General features: G+C 43.9%; 1 protein-coding gene across 1 annotated transcript in view; it reads right to left on the minus strand.

Annotated features, from left to right (window-relative positions):
• Window positions 1–17,672, minus strand: part of SLCO3A1 (solute carrier organic anion transporter family member 3A1) — a 139,598-nt gene that overhangs the window by 97,282 nt on the left and 24,644 nt on the right. The window lies entirely within an intron of this gene.

Consider the following 17,672-nt stretch of genomic DNA (forward strand, 5'->3'; position numbering starts at 1 on the left):
AGATGGGACATCCCCCATCAGTTACCCACAGCCAGAAAAGAAACAGAGCCAGACCTTTAAACTGGAGCACCTATCCAAGAAAGCAGTGATAAAGCCACTGAAGGGCTGTGAGGCTGGATGCAAACAACCCTGGGGTGGAAAAGAAGAGTTTGGCAGCAGGGAGTCATAAAGTAAAGAAGACTGAGCCAAGGGAGAGCTAAAATTAAGAGGAAAAGAGGAATAAAGCAGTGTTGTGACCTGCCTTTCCGCTATGGGTAAAGAGAGCGGAGCAAGGAAAGGTAACACCAGTGCCCTGCTTTCTGCTGTCCTGACCTACCCCTGTTCAGGTCACCAGTACAAACAGCCCAAAGGAGATTTGCCATCATCGTGTAGAAATCATGTACCATTCAGAAGCCTTGGAATTAAGTTGACTTTGCAATTCAACAAACAGGACAGAAGGAAAATAAATAAAAAGCCAGTGGGTTAAAAGTCAGGATCTCCCTCAGTGCTGGAAACAGAGCTTGCTTTTAGCTGTGCTGCACAGCTCGAAGACTAAAGCTTAAGCCATGATATTAAGGTTCATACGGCTGAGAAGATATCGGCATTTGGGCAGACGTCAGCAACTCTTTCAAGCGAGTTACAGATACCAAGGGCTGGAAAGTCAGAAGCATTTCTGCTTTGTAAAATGTGACATGCCAGGATATTTATTCTGTTGCAGATGATGCAGCATGTGAACCTTAAACACTGGGGCTTCTTGCTGCTGAAAAATACACACGTGGTGGATTTTTGGTCCAGGTATCCTGATGCTCCTGGCTTCTTCCATTCACCCCAGTCTGTGGTCCCCCACAAGGCATTCTGGACTTGCACAGTATCCAAAAGTCCTAATACCACGTGGCTCCAGGGAGAAAAACACTGAGAAAACGCCTTTAAATTAGTCATAATATGGCTCGCAAGCACCGGCTGGGTGATGAGTGCATTTTGCCTGCACTGAATACAAATCAGAGGCAGCATACAACCACATATTGCCTGTTAAATCATCAGCTCCTATTTTCAGCAAGTCTTTTCACCCTATGTACCCCTTGGAAAGGGCTTCTTGCTTCTCCAAAGGGCGTGTGGAAGCAGCAGGGGGGCAGACGGGCAGCCCAGGACACGCTGCCCACTGTGGAGCAGGGCCAGTTCCCACGGCCCGAGAGGTGCTCTGCCCGACAGACCTGGGCGAGCGGGGACCCTGAGGACCAGAGCTGCCCAACCGAGGCTGCTTTTAACCTCACTGAAAATAACAGGCTGTTTAGCTGCTGGCCAAACGCAAAATGTCACTAATTTTAAAGCCTGGACACAAGCATTTGGCTTTTTTCAGAGAACGCTCCAGAAAGCCTGTGCCTCCTGCACAGATGGGTACAGCCAAGATCTAGAACACAATCCACGAGAGCTGGTGAAAGTTGATTCTACTCCTCATGAAATTACTGTATCTGTGATTTTGCTGAATATAAAAGGTTACAGTTAAAATTCAAAAAAACGAAACCAGAAAATGGCCAGTACTTCTGCCACACAAAAGAACACAATAAAGGCATTCCTCTATTCAGAAATTTATATTCCAATTAAACATGTGACTTGTTGCCATTTTTTGCAATGGTCATTTTATAGTTTTCATTGTTGTTGCTGTTGATTTTTCCCATTTTGTTTTCTTTCTTAGATAAACTCTCCCCAATTTGCTGCTAGAAAGCCCTGAAACAGTGAAAAATAGCACATCCTGTTGAGGGTTAGATCATGTCCAGCTGCATAAGAAATGCAGAGAAAGAAAACTGAGGAACTTGGCCAACAGGATTTTGGGTCCATGGGATGTCACAGGTCTGGGAAAAAACACTTTTTGCCTCTGTGCCACGATTCCAGATGCCACAAAGAACAAAAGATAAAGACACAGCTCCTGCCCCAATGTGCTCAGGCTGGGTGTGCAAAGACACAATTGCCAATGTCTCCATTGCAAGTTAAGCTCTACATCACCCTTGAAATGGGCCAGGACCATAAGGCACTGATGAACTTCCAGTTTATTAATACATTTCTTTGTTCCGTAGAGAGATGACATTAAAATTTTTAAAAATTGCCATTTTAATTTTCCTTGAAATAACTTGGGAAATGGTCATTCTGACTTAACCTTGGGCATTCTTAAATTCATTTTTTTTTAAATAGTCTACAGTTTCCCCTGAAGGGAGCAGTAAACTAGTTGTCTGTAAATGGAGATTTACCTGGTCACCAATTGTAGGCAAGTGGGATTAGATCATCATCATTTTTAGAGCATCATGGGTATACGCACAGCACCGCACAAATGTAGAGCTGTGCCAGACAAATAACAGGTCTCCCAACCAAAAGGGCTTACACTAATTACGTTAATCCAGTAGAGACAGAGGAGTGTGATTAAACAGTCTCTGCTGCCTGGGATTTGGCTGTTATCCAGCGGTAATCCTGCACAATCTGTGTTTTAAGTGTGTGTAAAGGGGATACTCTCACCACCTACCCTTAACATCAAAGCTCGAGACTTGGGCAGATGACAGCATCCTTCGAAGCAGGAGCAGTTCCTGGAGAGCAGCATCTCCAGAGACGAGCCCCGAGTCCCTCGGCTCAGCTCCTGCCTGTCCCTCCCTCAACTGCTGTGAACCCAAGGACACCAGGGACTTGAAGTTCAGTTGTAACTTTAATTAAACCCCAAAAGCCTCTTTAAGCAAGAGCAGAAGTAGACACAAGAAACACAAACCTGCTGCTAAGCCATCACACTAAGTTGTTTCCTATGCAGCTGACAGAGGACAAAGTCTATTTCAGAGGGGAGGAAGACTCAGTCATGCTCACACTCCATGCAGATGCATGAGGTTAGATCTGAACTCCCTCTCCAGATGAACAGAAACTGTACAGAAGGCAGTTCATCCTCCTGCTGCACAGAGGAGTCTATTGAATTACAACAATTATAGTGTCACCTTTGAATCTCCCTTTTTGTCAGCTGTAACACAACACTTATGAACACAAGTGGCTGGAAAATGGTACAGATTCACACGCAGCAACACAGCCTGGGGCATCGGTGGAGTCACGACCCATGATCTCTACCAAACCACACTGCAGGTTGCAACTAAGAAGGATTTAACCCAGGCTGGAGGCAGTAAATCTCAATGGTTAATACTGGACCTTCTGCTCCTCTTCCACCACCTTCTTGTGAAGGATCAGAGATTACAAAGAACAGATGCTGCAGACTCTGCCCAGGGAAGTGTTGGAGTCACCATTCCTGGAGGTGTTTAGATGAGGTTCTTAGGGATGTGGTTTAGTGCTAGAGTTGGGTTATGGTTGGACTCGATCCTGAGGGTCTCTTCCAGCTGAAACGATTCTATGAAATTGGGCCTGTGACTGCTTTGTGCCACTTGCCCACCTCGCAGCAGCAAGCCACAGTCACCGCAGCGATGCCTGCCAGGCGCTGTCACTGTCCCCAGGGGCACAGGGCGGCACGTGGAGTGACACAGCAGGACACAGCCGTGACTCTGCTCCTGCAGCTTCAGCACAGCAAAAGGTTATCTCAGCTTCTGGCCCAGCTGGCAGCACAGCCTCACCGCTGCTGTGAGGGCCCTGCTGATACATTATCCACCTGCTGCAACCAGAGCCCAGCGTATTTACTCGCTCTGTCTCTGGTGGGATGTCTCCCACCCAGGGAAATCTCCCAGGGCCTACCTGCCAGGCAACTTTTACCAGCCCATTCGGCCCTAAACATCACCTTTGGCTAGCAGACAGCAGTTCTGTGCTACCCAGCACAGCTCCAGGGAGGAGCTGGCAAGAAAAACAATGAATCATCTGCTGAACATTACTTGTGACCATGTTAGCGTGGCTTCCACCGTTCAACAGCGGGATCCAGCACTGAAGGCTGCGAGGAGCAGGACCAGATGCACAGCTTCTGGGATGTGAAATGGGAAAGGTCCACTCCTGAACATCAAATCCCACTTCTACACTCACAGCTGACAATGAAGCAAGACCTGAAATCCAAAGGGATCCATTTAAATAAAACCCATTCCTCCCTCTGGCAATTCTCACAGAGAAATAAAGTCTCCAGGACATTATGAAAGAACCAAAACACCCTCATAACAAAGGCTGAGGTCCCAACCCTCCTTTTCACTGCTTTGCACAACAGAAAATCACAAGTGAAAAGGCAGGTCTGAGAAATGCTCTGTTGCCAAGTCTCCTGGACAGAAAACTGAGGTAGCAACGTAAAAATATACACTCATAGAATACAGTAGGAACACGACTAAAAGCCATTTCTAAATTCTCAGTCTCTCTTGCCAACTAAGATGCTACACGTGGCAAGTCATTTCTCTGTCTCCGCATGGGAGATGGGACAGAAATCCAACAGACAATGTGAAGAAAGGCTCCTTGGGCAGGGATCAAAGAGTCAACGCTTGGAAGTGCAGATCCCTGCCACAGAGGTCTGGTTTGCAATGTGTTCTTCCATACCATGGTAGAAAACCCCACTCAAACAAGCAGGGAAGAACATTAAAGTTTAGCCATCCTACTACTAACTTTGTGGTGTATAAACTCACTGCAAACTGTTGAAAAACCCAAACTCATGGGTTTTCTGTACCTGCCACTCCCAGAACCTCAACTCAAACAGAGGTGCTTTTTGATGAGCTGGTGACAACTAATTTGTTCAAGGTTTGCATTTTGTTTGAAAAGCTTGACATCCCCAGCATGAAAAGCAACAATGTTTTCCTTGGGTCAGCAAAACAAGGCAAATGCAGCTTTTATTTTTCACCCTGACCCTAGATGGGGGAGGCACGGATCACGGGCAGAGGCACAAGTACTCTCAGCTATACAGCTGGGAATGGTTTGCTCTGTAGCTGTATAATCTCATCCAATTCACAGTTGGAGGTTTTCTAGTTAATAAAACAGCCATATGGGGCATTAAAAAAATTCAAACAACAAAGGCATTTCCTTCCTTTGCCACCTCCAGTCTCAAAAATCCCTCCAAAAACGTGACAGCCAAAAAAGTAAAAAAAGTAGTCAGTGGTACTCCTGAAATTCAAGAGCATCTTTTCTTCTTACAAGCTTTCTACTCAATGCAAGTGTTATCAGCACCTTTGAACAGTATTCTATAGGCAGAAGACAAATGATGGGTTGGAGGCAGTAATTAGCATCCTCAGTAACACTGGAATCTCTTTGGGAACAGGGCTCCGAGGACACCTGCTTCCCTGACACCACCCACACCCACCATCAATACACAGTTTATTCAGAAAAACCAGCTTGCTTTGCAAGAAAATGGAGGCCACATGGGTCCTGTGCTTTAGGAAGAGGCACACAGCAATGCCCTTGGGAATTACCCAACAATTGTGATCCAGAAAGGCAATATCTAGCCCAGATTCTATTTAGACACCTAACTCCCATGGTTATTGATTAAAATAAAAGAGCCTGAATTTTAACAGATATCAAAGAGCCTTTTGATGTGAGGATCCAGGCTTGTGTAGACTTCATGGAGATAGTCCATACCATGTTTCCCCTATATTGATTTAGCTCCCATGTTAACTCGAGTTGCTTCAATACCTGCATCCCCCAGCCTTAATATGCTGCTGCCCACTCCAGCTCTCCACCTTTTGCCAACATCCTTGTTTTTGCCTGTGCTGAATGCAGGATTTCCCAAATCCTTACCCCATCCACCTCCAACAGGTCCCTTGTGCACTGTAGATTCAATTTCAAATTGCCTTCCTGGGCTGCAGCAAGCAGCACGGGCCTTTTGGAGCATATCCTTACCCAGTGCTACACCTCTTCGCCTGCCTTCTCCTCCCTCTGCTCCTCTGGCTCAGCTCTAAAATTTACTGCCCCTCCAGGGCTAATAAAGCCCAAATTTGCTGATTTTAAGGCACAGAGTAAGTCTCATCTGTTTACTCAGACTCTCAATTCCACAGGACAGCGAGACTAATTTATTCAAAAAGACTTGCTAGAGCTGCTCTAGTCTCCATATTACTACGGTTTTGGGGGGTGCAGAATGCGAGGCAAACTCAAGGAGCTACACATGGGAGTATTTTATCCAGTAACGCTGGAGAGCAGCACGGCTTCTTTTCATTTTGCTTGTTTATCAGAAATTTTCACTTTGACAGGTCTTCCATGCATCAGCAAAACCCATTTAAGACTACATTTTTCACCTAGTGGGATAGCCTGCCCTAATCTTTGCCAGCTGCCCAAATCTGTACAGTCCCAGTGCACTTTCTTACCAGTCCAAGGAATTACTGGAGCGCTCTTATCAGTGCTGGGATGTCATAAGGTGAGGGTGATGGCACAACTGCCATCTCTGGCAGCAACAAGATTTTTGACAGGCAGATGCCACTTTCAACATATCTTCATCACCTTCATAGCCCTAAAGCCAAACCTAAGCATCAGGCAAGAAATAACAGACTTGGGACAAAAATGCACAAGGAGACGAGAAAAATCACAAGGAATTGTGGAATTCACTGCCATTTCTGTTGTGTGGGCCATAAGCTTAAATGAGCTTCAAAAGTGACTGGACAAGCCCAAGGCACTCGTCCCCTGTGTTGGTGGCTTCTGGAAGCTGGTTACAGAGCAGCGTGGAGTCTGACTGTTCTCAAGCTGCTTCTTGAAAAGACAGTGTTGGTCTCAGCTTTATCCTGCAGCTCTTGGAGACAAATTTAACATCATCTACAGAGGTGGAGCAGGTTGGTGCTAGCAGACAAGAAACCAGGACCATTAACCCCTGTGACACTGAAAAGGAATGTCTGCACATGTAGAAGGTGCATTACTTTGCAGGAAGGCTTTAGGTCTCAGAGCAATTGCAGGGCACCGGAGTCAAAATTGCTGGGGTCTATTCTCACCCTCCTGCTAACCTGTTTCATAACCCTGGAGACACTGGAGTAAAAGTCTTTGTTTAACCCACGCTTGAGTTTTGCTTCTACTTGTAAATCAAGTACCTCCAGGATGTTAAACAACTGATGAGGTGTGGTATCCAGACCAAGTTTCCATTTGATACATAATTCTCATCAACACAGGAAGGGAGGCAAGGTTTAGAGAGACAAGAAGTATATTTTACTAGATCAGGTGAAGCTGGGAAAGAAAAAGTAAATCCTTCAGTGTGAGTAGTCACACTGCTCAGAACATGATGCACCAAGCAAGAACATGTGTGTTCTCCAGCTGCCTCAGCTGATGAAGTAGAAGGTCTTATCATTCCCTGAAAACCTCTTGCCCTCTGGCACCTGTGGGAAACTCTTCACAGCTCACACAGAACTACTGCAAATAATTCAGTTTCTTGCAACGCTGCTTCTTGCGCACTCAACAACGCAGCATGCTTGTCTACCACCGGTACCAGAACACACTTTTACATGGAACATAAATGAAGATATGCATTGATATAAACCGAAAGTACAATAAACCATCTTTACACTCGCATTGCAGGAATGTGTATTTTTATGTAAAACACAGAGGGGTGGATATCGAACACACACTCCCCCACACACAACACCACCACCAAGTGCCCAGAATGAACAGAAAGCTAGAGAGGCAACCCACAGCTGCGAATGGTAAAGCTCAATGCTCAAGACACCCTAGTAGCATGGCCAAGGTAAATTATAGCTCACTTGCTTATCACCACCCCCTTTCAGTCCCCCAGCACATGTTTTGTAACTCTGCAAAGGGAAAGCTTTCTCCAAAAATTCTTATTCTTTTGATGATCAGTCTGATTGAATTAGGACATCCATATGTTATTAGCTGACAGCTAACAAGATACAGGTGGTCTTTCATCACAAGGGTAATTGGTCTCTGCAGCAATGACTAATACAGCAAAGTTGTCCCAGCTGTCTCCCCACCCCCCCCAATATTATTTCTTTCCAACTCTAATAAGCAGTATCCCTGTCTTGTACAAAAATACAGCAGGAATGGTTTGCCAACACTGAGGATAGGAGTGTACAGAAAATCGCAGGGGAAAAGTGAGGTAGGCACAGGGAGACAATGAAAGAAGAATTGGTGCACAGTGCATCTTGTTCTTCTACCTGTTCGAACTCTCGAATTTCTCCTACTGCTTTGATCCCCTGCCTTTGGCCAGATCCTGCACCTTGTAATAGAGGCAGTCTTGTTTAGCTGCAGTGACGTGCTCTGAGGTTTTAAGTGAAAGAGCAACGTGACCTGTTGTTAACATCCATCTGAGAAACTATTTCAATCCTTATATTTTAATCGGTTAATAAAGGGCCAAATTTGGACAGCCTCCTCCAGACCAAATCCCTATTATTGCAATCAAAAGGGGACTTAGTGAGAGTAGGCCTCCCTCTAAGGAAAAGCCAAACACCTCATTAGCAGCACACTTAATGAAATGGCTGTACCTTGGCAAAAAGAAATCTGTAAAAATCATTTCCAAGGGCTTTCAAGAGAGCAAAGTTCAAAGGAGTAATTTGGGGACCAAACCCCAAACTTTGAGAATGCAAAGCCAGAATTTTTTGCCCAAAACCAAAGTAAAAGCTCCCAGCTGAATAACTGCAGACCAGTCAAGTCAAGGTGCTACGCATGAAAGAAGAACACCATTGTTGCCCTGTTTTCAGCCAGAGCTTCTGAGATGCAGGTGATGGTCAGTTTCTCCTTTCCCAAGCTCAGTTTGGGCCCTTTACTCAGCACCTTCCTTGTGACAGCCAAGCTGGTTTGGAAGATGCAGCTGACTGACAGCTGTCAAGGGACAGGTCAGTCAGTGGAGAAACACCTTGGCACCAGCACAGCCGCAGCTTTCCCACAGCAGAGCAGACAGGGCTCCACTTCAAGCAGGAAGATCTCCGGTGGGTTAAACCCCAGCACATAGCCCATGATGACAAGTCTGCCAGATGAGAGCTTTTAGTTTGGTACTGATCCCATGTACACGCTACCTTCCCCCCAAGTCCATGCACCACACCAGGGAAGGTGCACCACCCACTCCACAGGATCTTCTCATGGCTTATGAAGTGACCAAGGAGCATTATCAAGGAATTTTATGTTTATTTTACAAGGTGCACAACCACTTGTGTCCACACATTTTCCCCCAGGCTAGTCCACCAGAGAAAATCAAACACTTGTAGTTATTGAGACTGCACTGATGTCTCCACAGCAGCTCACAAAACAGGTACTATTGGGTCGTCTCACACCTTTGATTCATGTCCCAGCTGTTCCTCTAGTGTTAATGCCATTAATTTTTAACTACTTAGATGCACACACCAAAGCAGTCATGTTGGTCACGCACCTTCTGGACATCTCGTGCCAGTCACACATGCAGCCTTGAAGAAAATGTCTCATCCAGGACCTGATCTACCATCACTCCTTGATGTCCCTCACAGCCTCTGGAAAAAGCTCAGCCCTGAAGGTGCCTGAGGAGTGACAGGTGCAGAGCCAACAATATACAGCAAAGGAATCATGATAAAACCACAATTTAACAGCAGCTTTGGCAGCTGAGCACTGCCAGGACCCATGCGTCAACAGACCATTGCCTGACCCGTATGTTCGTGCTGTGGCAGTGCTTGGGACTTTGCAAAAGCAAACACTTTCAGGAGGTTACTCAGATAACACCTATCTGGTACCTAAGGGGTGTGGGCATCATCTGGCCCAGCATCCAGCCCAAACCCACAGCAACCTCTCAAAGGGGCAAAAAATCTGGCTGAGCACCTCACCCAGCAACAAAAGCAGCAGTTGTGAAAAGCATGAAAGCAGGAGCTTTTGTGAAAGTTTTACATTCTTCTATACGCTTAAATAAGCACCTTGTCCTGCAGATAACCAAGGAACAGGCAGCTGCAGGCAAGGAGGTTTGTAGCCAGACCAGCCAGCTTTCCTTGCAGCTCACAATATGGGAGACATTGCCTAAGCAGCGGCAACAAGGGTCTGACGCCCTGCTGGCACTGGGCAGTTATTGTGTGTCAGGATATATAATAAAGCAGCAACTCTTCGGAACTTTAAGGCAGTGATTCTCTTAACTTCAGGTCACTGCCCTTTTTTATTGGAAGGTTACAGTGGTACAGCAAAATTCACGAAAGCCATCTCTTGCTCACTCAGCTGAGGATGAGTGTGATAATCACTTCTGACAAGTCCTAAAATATCCTCCATAACAAATTCTTTGTTTTGGTAGGTGAAGAGGCCAATACAAGCCTCCCTATTGAGCAGCAAGACTTTCACCACTGCTGTGAGGCCAGTGCTCTGATCTGTGCTGGCAAAGGGGCAGATCCTGTACCTTGTTCCACTGTGGCAAGGCACATGCAAAACACAGCCCCAAGTGTCCTCAGTACCAGCCTGTAAACTGGGACCAAAACATCCAGGGACTCACTATGTGCAATGAGTTGGGGAGTCTCAGTTGAATTCCCAGGAGAAAGGCCCAGACAGACAGCACAAGCTGGCTCACTCCCGCTTACACCATCAAGGAGGTACAATAGAGCCTTCAACTCTTGACATGGCCAACTCAGCACCTTCCAATCTATGTAATAAATTCTATGAACCTTAGTACAAATACGTACTGCCCTCTACGTGTCTGCCATTTAAATGACAAGGACATGGCTTTAAAGAGGCTGCCCAAGGAATCATATACCTCTCTAGGCTCCCCAGTTGATGACTGGCTTAAATGCACTACAGAAAGAAAACATGCTCAAAAAGTGAAATTATTTTTAAAAGACAGAGTCAGCAACACCCAACTAAGACAAAAATCAGCTGCAGAGCGCACAGAGTAACATGAAAACAGCTCCCACCCTCGATATGCTCTCACACACAGTCATTTGTGCTGGACTCAAGCTTTATTTACTCAGCTCATAACAAAAAAAAGCTATTAGCAGAGGGTTAAGGTAACTGGAGCAATTGCTGTAAAATAATGGAGCCTATAGCAGTTACGACTCTGTGCATATATACATTTAATTGAATAAATACATCCATTCAGTTACTGCCTTTCACAACTCAGCCTTTCTGCCTGCAGTGGGGAAGGTTATACCCATTAACTGATTATTGCTACTGCTCTAATACACCCTACACACTTGTTTATGTTTCCATTTAATTTTCCAGGATATTACCACTGACACTGTAAAAGGGGACACGTGTAATCGAGCCAGTCCCACTGACACACAGCAAATGAGAACACTGATCTCTCCCCCAAAGGGCGATAATTACAAAGGCTGCAGGTTACCAGTGGATCAGCAGGTTAGGCCAATGTAGTTAATACCAATATATCCACATGAAGCCATGTGATTCAATCTAATCACAGACACGAGGAAGACATTCTATTGCATCTGATGCAAAGACACCTTTCAATAATGCACAGGCACCACAGCACTCACGCTGGCAACAGCACTGCTTTTAGCTTAGTGTTAATACCATGTCTTTCTCAACTCCTTGGAGACTGTGACAGAAAGGAAAGGCTCTCCAAATCACCCGTAGGAGGATGCATTTACCGAACAAAACGATTACAAAATTCTGTCAAAAGTTTAGGCTAAAAATATTACATACCTATAAAATTGCATACATATACAGCAAGGAGAAAAACGATTCTCTGGAGCAAGTGCTCGTGCTCCATGAGTGCCCCACATGGAGGTGAGTAAACTCACCAAGCATCTCATGGGAAACGAGCAGGTGAAATACAACACGTAGCAAGTCAGTTAAGATCTATTAGAAAAGCCCTAGTAGAAACAGGCTTTAAAAGAAACAGGCTTAAGGAAAGCACAAGACTGGCAGAGCCTTAAACGGGTGAGCTCAGAGAAATGTGTTCCAGCAAGAAGGCCTAATGTGAATTTAGTACCCACATTGTTTACAAAACACAATTGAGTATGCAAGGAAGGAGTACGGCCAAGTGGGAAAGGCTGAGGAGTGAAAGGGATAAAGCAGCAAGGATGGGCAGAGCTCTACAGACCTCCCAAGTGGGTCCTGAAGACCTTCCAATCAATACAGATCAACCAAGGGCCTCAAGAGGCTGGTGATATGACCTGTATGCTATCAACAAAAAATTATTCCACTTGCTATGGCTTAGAAATATAGGTTCAAACATATATTTCAAGAAATTCTGGAGAAATTCAGAAAGGGCAACACCCAGCAAAATGAATTCATCTTCCACGCAAGAGACTTTTCAGCAGTCAAAGAGACAACACTGGCAAGCAGCCACTGGAAAGCTGAGTAAATTTCTTAACAGGGAGAAAAAATAATAAATAAAGTCACAGAATGAAAAACTATTCTACAGAATCAGGAAGGGACAGAAACAGTGACCAACTCAACACATTTCTGTGGGTACCCAGGGTCCTCACCATCTTTACACAGAGCCTATTATGCTGTAGGTATCAAGCTATGTAAAGAGAAGACTTTCAGTCTGAAAGCCAAACTCCTGCAAAATCTGCTCTTTCTGCTCCAAAATGTTCACATTTCTCAAAATTATATGGTGCATCCCCCAGGAAACAGAATTCTAAATGTTTTAAAAAAAATAAATTTGATACATTTTTATTATGAAAGGTGCTGTCACTGACTGCCTATTCTACAGTCCTTCAAATATAATCAGTTATCACACGAGTCCCGGTAAGACAATGGGGATACATCCTGGAGAAGGTTGGGGTTTTCAACTCTTTCTTTTTCATTGAACACATTCACTTTTGCTTATAAAATCAGGAAGTCTGTTTCCCTTTTTTAGTATCTGTTGATGAACCCTAATATACGTAATATCGGATAAACAGCAGATGAAGTTGCATAATTCATAGCAAATGCTCAGCTGAACAGTGTGAGCTTTTTAGTAGAAATTCAAGAACTATTTTTTGGTATTACCTCTTATAAAACATTGACTCAAACTCTGACAATTTCAGCATCTTATGCTGATAACTTGCTATTAACTCACCGCCATAGATACCAACTCTCAGATTTAATTCTCATCAGTCGAGAAAATGCTTCTGCTTCTCCAAAGCACAATGGTTGCTGTCATTTTGACTGACGTAAGCTACCATAAGTGATTTTCCAAATGGACAAATTTATCCCTGGAGACAGCAAGATCTCAAACAGGGCATGTTTGTCTTCCACTGCAGCAAATCTTCAGTTGGTGCTTAAAGAAAGCAAGAAAGCACCAGAAGTGACAGTGAGCATTTCTCTATAACTGTCAACATAAAACAAAAAGTGCTTCCACACATTCCACACAGAAGAACTCAACACTGCTGTAAAGGTCAAAGTCATCAGTGACACCACAGAGTCCCGTCCTCCTTACCAGGTTAGTCCTATCTGGGCATATGGGGACAGAGAACGTCCTGTCGAGTTCTCCTCTTATACCAAGGCTAACAGCTGGAATGATCGCATGACAAACCAAAATACACACAGGGAAGGCCAGAGAGAAGACTAGGAGATGTGACAAAAGAAAGCAACTAAACAGACACATCCAGCAGTGCTGAGTTTTCCATTTTTCCATTCCTCCACCCTGCCACACATCAGACCAAGAACAGCTCTATTCCCCCTAAGCACACTATGCTCAGGCAGATCCTCGCACCATCAATAACTCAGGAGCGCTCACCACTCCTCATCACTTAATCCTTGCCCCAAGACTTGCCCGTTCTAGGATTTCCTTGATGTTTTTTTTCCCATTGCAGCAGTTTCTGCAAGTCAGCAAGGAGCCTGAAGTGGTGGGTCCTGAACATGTGGAATATGTGTCCAAGAAGTTAAACACAAAGGCAGCTTCAGCAAACTTAAAGAGAATCTCCAACGCATTGAAGATCAACACATCGTTCTTCTGAATGAGCCACACAGTCTGGCAGTGCTCCCTCCAATATCAATATCAATTTCCTCCATCAAGAGGAGACACAATAATAGCAATTTCCTCTATATAATGCAGCCCTTAATTGTCCCAGATCAAATACTGGCTCCCAGGGGCTATTTATTCTGCTCTATAGGTAACCATGTTGTAGACAAGATGCAACAGCTTTTATCAGCAAATGTTTAATGCTGCAGGAAGCCCAAAAAGGTGTGTATGAGAGTGCTAATAACATTAATATACCACACCACTGCACTGGCTCTAATTGAACACACAAACCACTGCTGAGAGCACAGTGGGTACTCCAGGGACCAGAAAACACTTGCAAGCTCTTGCTCATCTGAGAGGCAGCAAATCCATACAACCACCATCAGGTCAGGTTCTCCCCCGCCATCAACTACACAATGCCTCTGATCCCCCTCCTAATGACAGTCTTCATTGATTTTAACCGAACTCACTCAGCAAGACCTAGCAGAAAATGAACTGCAGAGGGAAATGTCAAGTGAGTCATTAGTGGGTAGAGAAAGGAACTGCGTAGTAAGTAGTCCTCAACATACTTTTCCTCCTTTAAAATAAACGATGCCACAAATTGAGGGAATCCTTTGACATCAGTGAAGCTGCAGCAATAACGAGTCTGCAGGAGTGATTAATTCCTCTGGTCAGAGGGATTACTTATGCCAAATGACAATAAATACACAAGTAAAATTAACCTGCTTGTTTGGAAATCTCTAGATTCAAGTTCAGATCTTACATACAAGATCAGACTGGGAGAGAGAAGCAAGCAAACCGGCACCAAACCAGATTTCCCCAACTTCAAACAGTTGAAAAAAATAAAGGAATTTGTTTATCTGTTGGCCACTATTGCCAACGTTACAACCTTTATATTAAGCAGGCACTCGGATGATGAAAGGGGAGGAGAATGTATTTCCCATCACTAGCATGAGCAGGCATGGTCCTGCTGTCTTTCTAACTCTGTTATGACACTGATGGGTTTTCTTCCGAACATCCTTTGGTGTGTACTTTGACGCATGCATCTTTTTTATCTGATTTGCCCTCGGTTAACACAAAACAGCCCTTTTCCTAGAGCTGGTTACTACAGCAACAGAATCTGAGTTTGGTAGCAACACATTGCAGACATTAAAAAAAAAAAATACGCCATTAACTCACAAAACATGAAATTACACGTCAGCAGCCCATGCCACAGAAATATCTTCTTGTGATATCTCATCTCCATCTCTCTAATTATGAAACTGCCCACCTGCTTGGCAGAGCAGAAGCCTGAGCAACCTCTGCCTTCAAGGGATGCACAACTGACCTGCACTATCCACCACCTCCCATGTCTCTGTCATTGCAGAGAACCTACAATGGACCAGATTTGATGGACTTCATGGCCAGGAATGCATTATATTCTACAGGTGCTATTACTTGCACTAGCCGTTAAAGCCAAAGTTACACTTGAATTCCATACAGTATCACATCTGCGTTCTTCCGCACACATGTATTAGTACGAATAAAATTGTTAAAAGAAAGAAGGATTGGGGAGGGCTGTGGCTGGGTTGGTGTTAGGTATTTGGTTTTATGTGTTTTTGGTTTTGTTTGTTTTTTGTTTGAGCAGGGTTTGTGTGGGTTTTTTTGTTTGTTTGGAGTTTGCTTTTCAATAAAGGAATCTTCCTGAATCGTCATTTCACTGCAAAGTGGCTGTATTAGATACCGTATGAAGTTACTCCACTGAACTCTTGTACAACTCAGAAGGAAAAACACCTCTCAGTGCACATTGTTATTTCTATCTAATTCACTACCCTGGGACACAAGAGGCTTTTTATTGCAGCAGGTGAACAATTACCAGTACTTACCTGTCAAGTGAGAGACTGCTTCTTCCCCCCAGATAGAATACAGCCCAAATGCAGAATATACGTACTCAACATTAGCAATATACCGAAGACAGCATGGACTGGTCAATCTGATCATTTCTCAACCACAGCGAGCCATGATGGAAACTTCAGCCAGACTATTACTGCTGTTCTTAATTAGTTTCCATCCTGAGGGAACAATCTATGCCAGATTCGCTCCTAATTTAAAACAAGGGAACTTACCCAAAAACATTTTATCCGGTCACATACAGCGTAACCCCTACTGAGTGAGTGTGCTATTATGAGAAAGCAAACTGATATAAATATAGCACACTGACAGTACGCACTCTGCAGCTATTTCCTCAGCGAAACAGAGGAGAATGAAGTGAGTAAGCTGCTCAGCCAACTTTCTTCTAAGGCCACTGAAAATTGCATTGATGACATCAACAAAAATATTCAGTTAAAGACAAATCTCAGCAAATCATTCTCAAACAGCATTTGGAACGGAGGAATTTGACCTCTCAAGTATTCACAAATCTGAGAAGATACATACACTTCCCACCAGCTTCTCCATTTATTTTCATTCACAGAATGAATTTATTTTCCTATAATTTTTTCTTGTTAGCTTTTATTTTTTACTAGCAAAATTGATTACAGGTTATCTGAAAACCTACTTATGATGGATAGGCTGGGGCAGAGCAGATATTAAACTTCACTGTTGGTATGGCTGATTGGTTAAGTGCACTCTTCTGGCTAATGCACTCTCCCACAACCCATAATTCATACACAGAAATACAGATTATGATTTTCATAGCTGAAGCCAGTAAAGCAAACAACCCCAAAATGCTTGGGTTTTTTTTCAAACTTCACATGTAAAAAGGAACATGGTTAGAGCCATATGTCTGAAGGAAAAATAATGAAGCAGCATATAGTAAGCAGAAATAATCTTCTGGCAGTACTTTCCCAGCTACAGTTGAACTGCCAACTTTAAAGAAGTTATTTTAGCATCCAAGATGAATACATCTCAGGAACAAAAAGAATCACTCTTCCTCATACTCCTCTCACGCACCCTCCTCAATCCTGTTCTCAGACATGAAGCATTGCTTAAAAAATGCCCATGGAACAGACTGAAAGAAGCTGCTGCTTCTCTATAGTGTTATTTATAATAGATAATCTCAGAATCACTCTTAATTCCAGCCCATCATTTATGATGTTGGCAAAGTGGCTCCTGCGAATTTAGTCTCATTATTCACCTTTGGGTTGTACAGTATCTTGCATTTTATATATCATCCCGCTTTATCCAGTGGATTCCTCACAAGCACTTACAGAACCAAGTGAAGGTGAATAACGATCCAAGGACAAAGCTAAATGCTGAAATACTCTGATTTTATGGTCAGTTACAGGAAAACATTGACATGTTTTAAATATGTAGAAGAACCTCTTTAAGTCAATTAGCAATACATCCAGGAATGCCTTAGCAATGCTATACAGGTAGTCTTTCCAACAGGCCTCCATGCTATCCCAAGATGCTGAACACCATTCAGAAAGTCAGCAGGTCTGTTCAGTTCTGCTGCCTATGGTCAAACCCCAGCTGCATTCAGTTATGCTTGGAAAGTTGATTAAAACATCTTGGGGGAAAAAAAAAAAAAAATGACCAGTATTGGGACCATCCATTCAGTTGACAGTCAAGACAGGAATCATGGGACAAGTGCATGGAGTTTTGGTTACTAGAAACTATATTAACAAGTGCAGAAGGATCACACGCTTCACTGATTTATTGCATTGCAGCCATTTATCCAGCAACAAGTCTTGCAGAATTTTCAGAGAACAACTTCACCCCCAACATCCTCTTTAAATCTGCTGGAGAGGAGACAACTGCCAAAACGCATGAGCACTTTACCGCAATAACAGGGAAGTTCCATTCGTTAACTGAAGCCGAATTTCATATCTGAAAGTCATCATATCATCGGGATGAATTTTGCAACACCATCCAAAACACAAGTTCTACTTCAGGCTCACTGTATCTCAAAATAGACCTCACCAGCTTCTGCATCCCATTCTGTTACAGGGATCACAAAACCTGGGGTCCTGCCACAGCATGCTGGGTCACAGCACCTACTCCA

The sequence above is a fragment of the Patagioenas fasciata genome, chromosome 12 (assembly GCF_037038585.1).
Source record: "Patagioenas fasciata isolate bPatFas1 chromosome 12, bPatFas1.hap1, whole genome shotgun sequence".
Lineage (NCBI taxonomy): Eukaryota > Metazoa > Chordata > Aves > Columbiformes > Columbidae > Patagioenas > Patagioenas fasciata.